The sequence below is a fragment of the Anastrepha ludens genome, chromosome 3 (genome assembly GCF_028408465.1).
Source record: "Anastrepha ludens isolate Willacy chromosome 3, idAnaLude1.1, whole genome shotgun sequence".
NCBI classification, from domain to species: domain Eukaryota; kingdom Metazoa; phylum Arthropoda; class Insecta; order Diptera; family Tephritidae; genus Anastrepha; species Anastrepha ludens.
Window position 1 is genome coordinate 8,717,388 of NC_071499.1, and position 11,273 is coordinate 8,728,660.

Here is an 11,273-nt window from a genome sequence, read left to right on the forward strand (position 1 = left end):
TTACCGACAGGTGCACTGCATTACAATCCGTGAACTGTGTTATCAGCATAATCAGCTGTGCAAAAATTTCAAAAGAATAAATATTTGTTAAGTGTGTAAAATGGATTCAATAGCGTTTTATATAGAGTTTAATGAAAGTACAAGCAATGATGCAAGACGAACCCGGAAAAAAGTAAGGCATAATGCTGTTGACGTGTTCCAGTTGGCTGATGATGTGTAAGTTCACTTTTTAAGGACAATTGACAAAATGTTATGTGAACTCCTCTTGTAGATTTGTTAAGCAAGTACGGAACTAAATCGGAGAAGCTAATATAAATTGAATTAATAAATCAACATGCAGTACAACTGTAAAAGGAGGTTTTTGAGAGGCAGAAGCTGACTACATTTTAAAGCAACAATCAACTACAGCTCTAGGAGATAGTACCAACTAAATAATGTAAGTGATGGGCTCATTACTAATATTACATTGAAAATTCAAAGGCGATTTATCCCTGCTTTCCGCCTATGAGTGAAGGAGAACTAGAAATTATTTTTGAAGGGCTAAGACTTTGCGAAATAAATAAAAACAATATGAATGCTGAGCAGGGTTTTTAGGGTCCAAAACAAATCGATTTTGGTTTATTTGAGAAAATGAATGTACATAATTTCAAGAATGTTGTGTCCAAATTTTAAGTCAATCGGTGCAAAACTCACAAAGTTAGAGCATTATAACCGTTGGCCGCTCCGACTCGGCTACCTGCTATGGTCGAGCTTTACATCGATTTTCTGGAAAACGACGTTTTTCAAGTCGGTGGACACTTTTTCTCTGAATCTACTCGACCGATCTTCCTGAAATTTTGTACACTTTCTCTACATAATTAGCGAGGTAACCCTGGGAGGTTTTTTTTTCAATTTTTATTTATTTAACAATAAATATTATGCGATTTATCGTCTAAAAATCGCACTTCTACTTCAAATGTTAAAAAAAATCGAAAAAAAAATTTTTTTTAATAAAAACTCGACAGGGTTACCTCGGACAATTGATTACCTAATGAAAACTCTTTGATTTTTTGATTTCAGAAGATCCAATCCTGAGTTACGATGTACACGGCAAATTGCCTTTTTTTCGAGACGTCTGCGTAGATCTGCTGTCAACGGCTCACTTTTGTATATTTTCTTGTGAACATTTTTGGAAATATTTTTGAAATATGAGTTAACAGTATACTAATTGGATAAATAAATTTACATGAATCATCTTTCCAAAAAAATTCATAAATAAGTGCATATTTTGTGAACATCGAAGCCCGCACAGGCACCATCGCGAAAACTCGTACATATAAATAACTGTAACATATAATATATATATATATAAGAATAAACTTTTGAAAAAACGTGTACAAGTGCCTTTAATTCCTACATATGTAAGTATATTTGGTAATACTGAGAGTATATTTGGCAACACTGAGAGTATATTGGCAACACTGAAATTATATTCAGTAACACTGAAAATTGATCTCTCACTTCCTGTTGAATTCTCTATATTCATAGACGTGGTATTGGTGTTGCTTAAAATTAATCTAGAAAATAAAAGAAAATTTAAACAAAATACCGGTGTTATTTATTTAATTGTCAAAGTTAGTTCTCCATCATATATACTGAAAATAAATGATATTAACTGAACACTGACACGCCTTTGTGCTTTATTTTATTTTCCTAAAATATATCATCGGAGCGACCGTGGAGGCCCCACATTTCTAGACCGCCCATTGCGTCGCACTTCGATGATAACATGGTCCTTCGAGCCGGATGTTAACGATATTAACGATCCATTTAAACAGAGGATTTTCAACAGCAAAAAGCACTAAGTACAAGAGCATCAGCAAGCACCAAAAAGCACCAAGCATCAATCGAACAGGCATTAATACAATCCAATACAATAAAAACAATCCGTTCCAGATTACAAACAAGGTACGTGGAATTTATTGCACACTTTTTTTTTTTGGTGGAAATAATTTAATTAAAAAAAAAAAAGGGTCAACAACCCCGTCTGTCCGCAAACAGACAATACAAATTATAAGCGCGCGGGAGGTATTTTCAAGCTAAACTAACTAAAAGCGCGTTGCTGGGAATTCTTCAATTTTTCTTATTCCGTTCATTTTGCTTGCACATTCCCGCTGTGAAGTTGAGTACACAACTACACAAACAACGCCGCAGTAACATAAAATCGATCCCAGCGCACTTTTTACTACGGTATATACATACCACTGATTATTGTTTGGGTGGCGAAAAGTTATAGTGAAACCCCTAAAGATATTTCTTTCTTATCTTATATATTATTTCTATAATTTAGCTGAATTAACATTTCCGGCATGTGCCGCCCAAAATAAAGTTAAATATCATTAACTTGTGCAAGAAATGCCAAATTTGCATTTCCGGCACATGCAAACATTTTTTATATTTTCCAGACAAACAATTCTTTGGAATTGTCTTGCAAGTAATTTAGCTCACTAAAAGACGAAATGTGCAAGATAGTCAAAATTAAGGTATAAGTAATACTGCTGATTGTAATTAGCAGTGCAGTTAAGTTTAAGTTCAGTTCAGTTGGGTTCAGTTCGGTCTAAGTTTAGTTTAGTGAATTGATGTGTAATAAAATATAATAAGTGTAATGAAATTGTAAAACTCAATAAAACAAAAATAAGTGTAGTAAAAAATCAAGCTATTTTTTTTTAGTTCCCGAAAAACTCGAAACTAAAACTGGCGCAGTCGGTAGGATACCGTAATTATCTTATCCACTATAAGATTAGTAAGGATAAGTGGGTTTTTACCCTTAATACGGTCCTTTGAACTTTTTCGCGAAGTTGTTGGCCGAAGATTGCCACAACGGTGAGGATATATTGATAAGCAAAAGATTGTTACTATAGATTAAAACCAAAGTGGAAAAGGCGAAGAACAGCTTCATTCCGCCCAACAGAAGGACATCGAAAGCACCCAACATCTAGAAATTGTTCACCTAAAACAAGAAACAACCAGCAAAAATCAAACAGCAGCAAATATTTCCCGATTTGAATTACCACCATCACACACGAGAAAGGCACTAACACAGGACATCCACCGCAAGAGGAAGACATCGAAGAAGTGAGTCAGTTAAGTAAAATTATTCGTGAAATCTTGCGATCTATGATGATTGTCAGTATGTGTGAGAAAGACGGTAATGTTACGTCATCGAATCAGCCGACTATGTGCAAATTTTATAAAAACAAATTGCTTCAGATGATCACCAAAATTCCAGGCGATTTGCTTTCTGAAGAGGCGTTAACCGAGGAAACTGGTGAGTACAAGACATTTACATACACGTACATATAAATGATATAATTCGTAATTGTGCATTTCAGATGATATATGGAACGAAACACGTCGAGGTGACGATGTCGACATCAACGATTCCGGAAAACAAAGTAAATGTTTGATGTTTGCCCAAACCATCCACGATGAAATTGTTCCACGGTGCATCACCAATGACGAAGACAATACAGATTCAGATAATGCCCATTATTGCCCGGACATCACTAATCATATTTTAAGGAAATCTAAAACATTTCCGTTATGGTCGTGTGTTTGTCGTGATACTTTCAATTATGGCAGAGTTCCGGCGACGAGCAGCTGCAGTGAGTCAATGTTCAATAACATCAGAAACCGATATTTTGGAAACATGACATTTCCAATTCGTGTGGATGATTTTATTGTAAAGCATACAGACATCATTGATGGGAAAATGCATATGAGTGGAATAGATACGACACCGACGATGTCTTCACAACAATCGCCAACAGATGTGAATTCTTCACGATCGTTCTGCAAGGAACCACTTCATCGTGATTCCTCAGTTACTTGCAAAATTTGCACGTCCTCGTTTGCTGCAACGATTCCTGAAGATGAGCCACTGGACAAGCATCTGTGTCAATTGTGTCTGCGGATGTCAAAAGAGGAAATTGAGAACATTCTGGCCTCCAGAACTTATGAAAATTGGTACGGGCTAGTGGCAAAAGAGGAAAAAAAGAAAATAGCCGTAGAAAAAAAACGAAAAGTTGAAACACAATCACCATACTTGCAGCCGAATTTTACCGAAAATCAGCTTTTACTGCATCAATCACTTAAACGCTTTCCAGTATTAAAAAATGGAAATAGTTGCACTGCACCTGTACCAGTCGATGGAAAAGCCACAGTTTTATCAAACACTTGTGCATTTGATTCCATTGCTCAGGTAATATATACACGCATCATAGCGAAGTTTCCAATAAAAACAATTAATATGATAATTTTGTTATTGTATTGTTATGCAATCGTTACATTTTATTTCAGATCTTCACGGTTGCATGTTTTGACGATGCCGATTTTATGGAGTGCTGCAAAAAATCAAAACTGATTTTCTTCGATCTTATTGCAAGCATGAGTACCCACCAACTGAATTACGGCATGTACATTACGCGAGCAAAATTATTAAAATCGTTGATGCCATTTCAAGAAGGAGAGGAAATCGACGCAGTGAAATGCCAAATTAACGCTGGAGAATTATGCGCAAAACTGTTTTCAAAAATTCCCAGCTTTACAACGATCAAAACTTGTAGTACTGGCTGCGCTCCCATAGAAAAGGATTGGCCAACAGTTTTAGTGCCACTCAACGAAATAAAACAAATTCCTCAGTATTTGGAGGAATCTGTATTTATTAGACATGCAAAGCCATGTCGAAACTGCAAAATAACAACAAATATTGATTTTCGAATTGGTGTGTATCAATTTATAAATTTATTTTCTTATATTTGTAATATTTTACTTTATTTAATTAAAAAAATTTTATTTTAGGGCCCTTTGCAATAGTCGAGATATACCCTGTAGACGATAATAACTGCAATATACAACTGAAGGATATTCAAAAATGTATTGAATTTAAGAATAAAAATAAACTGCAGCTACTTGGTGTCGTCAAATTTAGAGAATTTATTTCTCGAAAAAATACAAGAAATCAAGAAATGAAAAAATTAAAAACCGCCATTGAGAATAAAGAAAATATTCTTTCAAAAAACGAAGGTAATGAATCGCTAACACCAAAAATTGCCATGAAAGTATTAAAAATTATGATTCTTTTTCAGTTCCGGTAAATGGCCATTACACGGGTCTTGTTTTGTGTGGAGATAACTCATGGATAGAATTTGATGATTTTAATCCCCAACAAAAGCCTAAAAAAATAAAAGACTGTACGTGGCTTCAGCCACATGTAGCCATCTATAAGCTTAAAAAATAAATATTTATTTTAATGAATAGTTTGTTTTTATATTTACTGTATGAAATTATAAAACCTATATGATAATATAGTTTAATTAAAGATATTTAATTTTTTTTTGGATCTCAAAATCAATAAAAAAAACTATATATTTTCGTGTGATTGCGATTTTTTTCTTATCACTATATGACACATCTGTTAGTTTGCCTACAAAAAAGGTTCAATCATCAAATATTAACTCTATTAAATAGGACACTAAAAAAATTACTTCTCCATACAATATTGTCTACTTTATGCGCTGCAACAAAATTTTTTGGACTTGTATAGTTTTCGATTAATTTTCAGTTTTGCATATCAGCTGTGAAATAGCCAACATTGGTACAGCGATAACTCGAGAACGGTTGATCGTTCACTCAACCTTCATTTATAAAAAATTTAAAAAATTTATTAAAAATTATTTTGCAGCTGAATACTATTAAGAAGCATGTAACTGTAATGATACTGCTGTAAAAATTATTTAGTTTGCCATTTTCATTATTATTTACGCGAAAATTGAGTGTGGGTGTTAGTGTACACAGAGGGGGTGGTTTTTTTTTGTTTTGTTTGTATGCATTTGAAAGCCCATAAATAGCCCAAAATTTTGATATGCTTGAGATTTTTCTACGACCAACCGTTCTCGAGTTATCATTGTGGCGGTGCTGGCTATTTTACAGCTGGCACCGCCACTTTGAAGTGTCAATGATTCTAGATTGAGAAGAGCCCAAAAATTTTTGTTGCGGCCCAAAATTAGCCCATAAATAGCCCATAAATTGGGCACAAAAAGTTTTTGATTTTGACGTTGTGGCGGTGCTAGCTTCCTCGACCCATTTGTGGTGAACACAAAGTTGAAATTTGTGTCTCATGTAGAGAAAAGGCTATTTACTAAAAAAACTTTTTTATATTATATTATTTGATTTATTTTCTTTAAATGTTGTATATGAAAAAAGCAACTTTTATTTTTATTTGTTAGTTTTTGTTTTTATAAAAAGTTAATTATTTTTAAAAGACCAAAAAAAAGAGTACAAACTCATATTGAATTTAAGAGAGAAAAAGACTATTTATTTTTGTATTTAATTTTTTTTCATTGTTTTAAATAAAAAATGCAACTAAAAAAAGAGTTTTCTTATTTTTATTTTTAAAAAGTATTTTTCTAGAATCTTCATAAAAAATAGGTCGCCGATCCGACGAAGAGTATCCTTAATGTACTAAAATGAAGAGTAACCATCCAGTAAATCAAAAAGAAAATTTTGCCCCAACCTGCCCCAAAATTAATTAGACACCAAATTTCTCTTTAAGAAAAGGAAAACAATTTTCAAAAAATTTTAGTAAAATTTGAATTAAAGACCAATCAAAAATATATCTAAATAAATAAACACATAATCTTTTAGTTTGGTTGACATATCTATAGAAACAACACATTTTTTGATATTAAAACCCTTTGACCTTTGACCTCCAAATTAACCCCCTTCCACGCGAAGTATCACAAAAAGATCATCTTATAGCACGATGAAGTTATTAAATCTCTGTTGTTTGAAAGTAAAGTTCTTAATAATTAACGAATTCTTGGAATAACGATTTTACTGTGCGCTTCTGCTAGATTGCGTAAACTTATTGTTGGTAAGTAGTGCATACATATGAATATACAACATGCACGCGCACGTTTGATCATGCGTTTGCAGCTCAAGAACAGTGACGAATTTTCGCGTATAAAATAAGACATAAATAGTTACAAAATTCAACCAAATTTTTTTGCCAAATACTTAACAAAATGAGTGAATTTGTGGTGCCTCGACGAGAATTGTGCGTATTTTTCATTGACCACGGCACAACACCAGATGCTATAAAAAATTACTTAGAAGAACAATATAATTTGAACTCATTTAAAAGCGAATTTGTTTTGAAAAATATTCAAAAACTGCTCTTATCAAAGTTGTGAAATAGTTAATTAATTAATTAATTATGAAATAATTAATTTTTTTTGTATTAACTATTTTTTATAGAACCCCAAAAAGCCCCCATAAAACGAAAATCTAAGAAAAAATCGAAAAACAATATTTTATATTACTTTTATGATATTTTTTTGTGAGATTGGTTGTTATTCCCTGACCAATTATGAAGAGAAACTGAGTTATCCGGTTAAAATATATTCATTTTCCAGGTTTTTACATGAAATCTACGAAAAAGTATTTTTTCCCATGCAAAATACATGGGATATTTCAAAGCCCCGGCGGCACCATTAAATATGGTCTGATTAAAAAAAAAAAAAAATACGGGTCTTTTTATTTTTCATTCTTTACCATTATGGGGGGCGGCAGCATACAAATTTTAATATAAATTTTTTCCCATGCATTTTTGGACCACCCTAATACTTATGCTCCACGAAATTGCCAGAAAGTACTCTATCGCTTTAGGAACAAACGATAGAGAATAAATCTGACATTTCAAAGTGGACTGACATGGACAAATTTCTTTCCAACAGATTTCAGACACTTAAAACCGTGTCAGGCTTAAAAGGAATTAAAGCCTACAAAGTGCCCAATGCGCAAACTTTACAACGGTTAGCGGAAACTACACCAAAAAGGATAGGTAACTTTCAAGTAAGTGTCGCCAAACGTCTCCGAGACGTATGGTTAGCTTTTGTGTGACTTTTACACTCAATTTGAATAAATTTGTTTTGATCGTGATTTCGTTTTTTCATCAGTTAAACCAAGAACAATGACCCGAAATGGATGCTTAAATTACACTGAAATAAGTACGTATTTGCAAGGTTTAACGGACGATCCGGAATCATCTGATAACAGTGAAACAGAAAATGAATTATTTGAAGATGATGTTCAGAGCGATGTCTAAGATGAGGAAATCGCCAGTGAAGATCGTGATATCAACACAGCTTTATTGGAGGACCAAGTTACAGGATCTTCCAATTGTGTTTCTTCTTCAGATAGCCGTATTCTTACGTTTTCTGAACCTACTATTAGAAGCAAAAGTAAGTACTGCTGGACAACGTCGCAAGGTAAAAACGTTGGCAGAGTTTCTGTTTATTCCTAACAAACACATCCCTGCATTGTCCTCTTAAATTCCGAAAGGCGAAAGAAGGACAATGCAGGAATGAATAACAGCCCCAACATCGACATAAAAGTTTAGTTTTTTTACTAACAGCACACAGAGCGCAAGGAAGACCGCACGAAGGGAGCCCAAATCCAGCTATACCGCCAATTACATAGGAATATCACCCCACAGGTTAATATATCTACCTGTTATTACAAATATAATTAATACACACACATGCACATGTATATATTATATACCCAATTATAAAAAAAAAAAAATTATAACGAATTGAAATTACCCTATTTTTCATTTCTACGGAATCGGCCACGTATCGTCGATATACCCCGACATTTTGGTCCTTCGAGCCGGATTTCGGAAAAGCAGTGAAAAATATACCCGAAGTGTTCAATCATAAATTCAACATATATTAGTCTACAAAAAAAAAAAAAAATATAAGCAGAAGCTGCCAAGACATCATACGATAAAAACCCTTCAAAAGAAAAAAAAAACTGATCAGGGCCGCCCCAACTCCACAAAAAGGAAGACCATTTCAACGGTCAGGACCACTCGTCAAAGCAGCCCAACAATGAGCATTCGTTCCCTCAGAACGACCCGCAGCTTTTCACCACTCTCGGATGAAAAAGCTTTAAGAGCTTTAGCAATTCGATCACGCCGGTTTCGTACAACTCTTTCACCCATCCAAGAAGAGAGAAACAGCGACATACACCGCACGGCACATCCCAAAATTTCCAACACTACGCGACCCAAATATAATATACACCGACACGTTGCATGTGGAATATGCAAAAGGGATCATAGGTTGGTGGCATGCTCCAAATACACCAAAATGAATGTAAAAGAAAAATACGACGCAGTCAAAACCCACAAGTACTGCATCAATTGCTTGGCCAGATCACACCGGACAAAAAGCTGTATAAGTGAGAAGAGATGTTCCACATGCAATGGAAAACATCACTCCACCCTACATGGACACCCAAGATTGTGCACTCATGCCACGGAAACAAAAAGAGAACGAGGAGTCGAGGCACATCCCTTCACTACCCCTAGAGGACCACCATCATTACTGGCCAAGCAGACCCTTGTACCCACGGCACTCATCCGCATCAAACAAGCAGACAAATGGCATAAAGTCAGGGCCCTCATCAACCCGATCCAAAAAATAACCACCATCGGCCCTGACTTAATAAACACGCTTTGATATCAAAGGATTTACCCACACGACCCTATGAGCAGGACATAAGCGACGAGATTCGAAAACGTTTCGATCCCTTAGTCCTAGCTGACCCATTATTCACGAAGGCAAGCAACGTAATGCTCGAACTTGGAGCCGACCTATACCCAAAAATTATAAAATCCGGCATATTTCATCCCGATAATGGCACAGTGGTCGCCCAAAACACCACATTAGAATGGATCTTAACCGGAATTTTAAACTAGACCCTAAGTATAACTCGTTACCTAAAACAATTTCTCAATATCATGAGAGGTATTTTCCACCCAATTAACCAATTTTTATTCGCAGACACTGCAAGGCGGCCGGGATGTTTATTCCAAACAAACACATCCCTGCATTGCCCTCTTAAATTCCGAAAGGCGAAAGAAGGGCAATGCAGGAATGAATAACAGCACCAACATCGACATAAAAGTTTAGTTTTTTAACTAACAGCACACAGAGCGCAAGGAAGACCGCACGAAGGGAACCCAAATCCAGCTATACCGCCAATTACATAGGAATATCACCCCACAGGTTATTATATCTACCTGTTATTACAAATATAATTAATACACACACATGCACATGTATATATTTTATACCCAATTATAAAAAAAAAAAAAATTATAACGAATTGAAATTACCCTATTTTTCATTTCTACGGAATCGGCCACATATCGTCGATATACCCCGACAGTTTCTTTATCCAACATTAATCGAACGGCAAGAGGTCCTACTAGACAATGTAAATCATTGCTTGAGCCCCTTTCCTGCTTCAATGCATTTTTTAACGACGATATTATTCTGGAAATTGTAAAATGGACAAATGTGGAAATATCCCTGAAACGTAAAGATGGAATGACGACAGCAACTTATAGGGATACAAGTGAACACGAACTCCGCGCTCTGATTGGAATTCTCGTTTTGACAGCTGTGTTAAAAGATAACCATCTGGCAACCGATGAAATATTTGATAATACCTACAATGGAACGCTATATACTTCAGCTATGAGTCGCGATAGGTTTAAATTTTTGATTCGATGCCTGCGAATGGATGACAAAGCATTGCGACCTTCTCTTCAACCTAATGACCGGTTTTTGTCTGTCAGAAAAGTGTGGGATATGTTCATTGAACAATGCCAAACCAGTTACACACCGGGGTCGCATACCACAATTGACGAACAGTTGCTGGGTTTTCGTGCCCGATGTCCATTTAAGATGTACATTCCCAATAAACCAAATAAATATGGGATCAAAATTGTAATGATTTGCGACAGTGCCACAAAATATATGTTCAATGCCATTCCATAGCTAGGCAAATCGACTAATACTAACAACGTCCCTTTGGGGGAATATTACGTGAAGGAATTAACCAAACCAATACATGGGACTTTTCGCTATATTACTTGTGACAACTGGTTTACGTCAGTTCCACTGGCAAAGAACTTGTTAAAAGAGCTGAACAACAGAAAAAGTTATATTCCGCTTATTTACACTGCAACAGCTCAGCCGGTGGAGAAGTAGCCAGCACTGAAACTGCAGCTGACAAAGCAACAATACCACCAACAATAGTGCATACGAATTTTAATAGCGACTAAAAAGAAAAAATATAATTATAGACGCATTACAGATAAGCAGATTCGATTTAGTTTTAATTTGTATAAAAAATATAGAAAGTTTTGACGGTAGTGA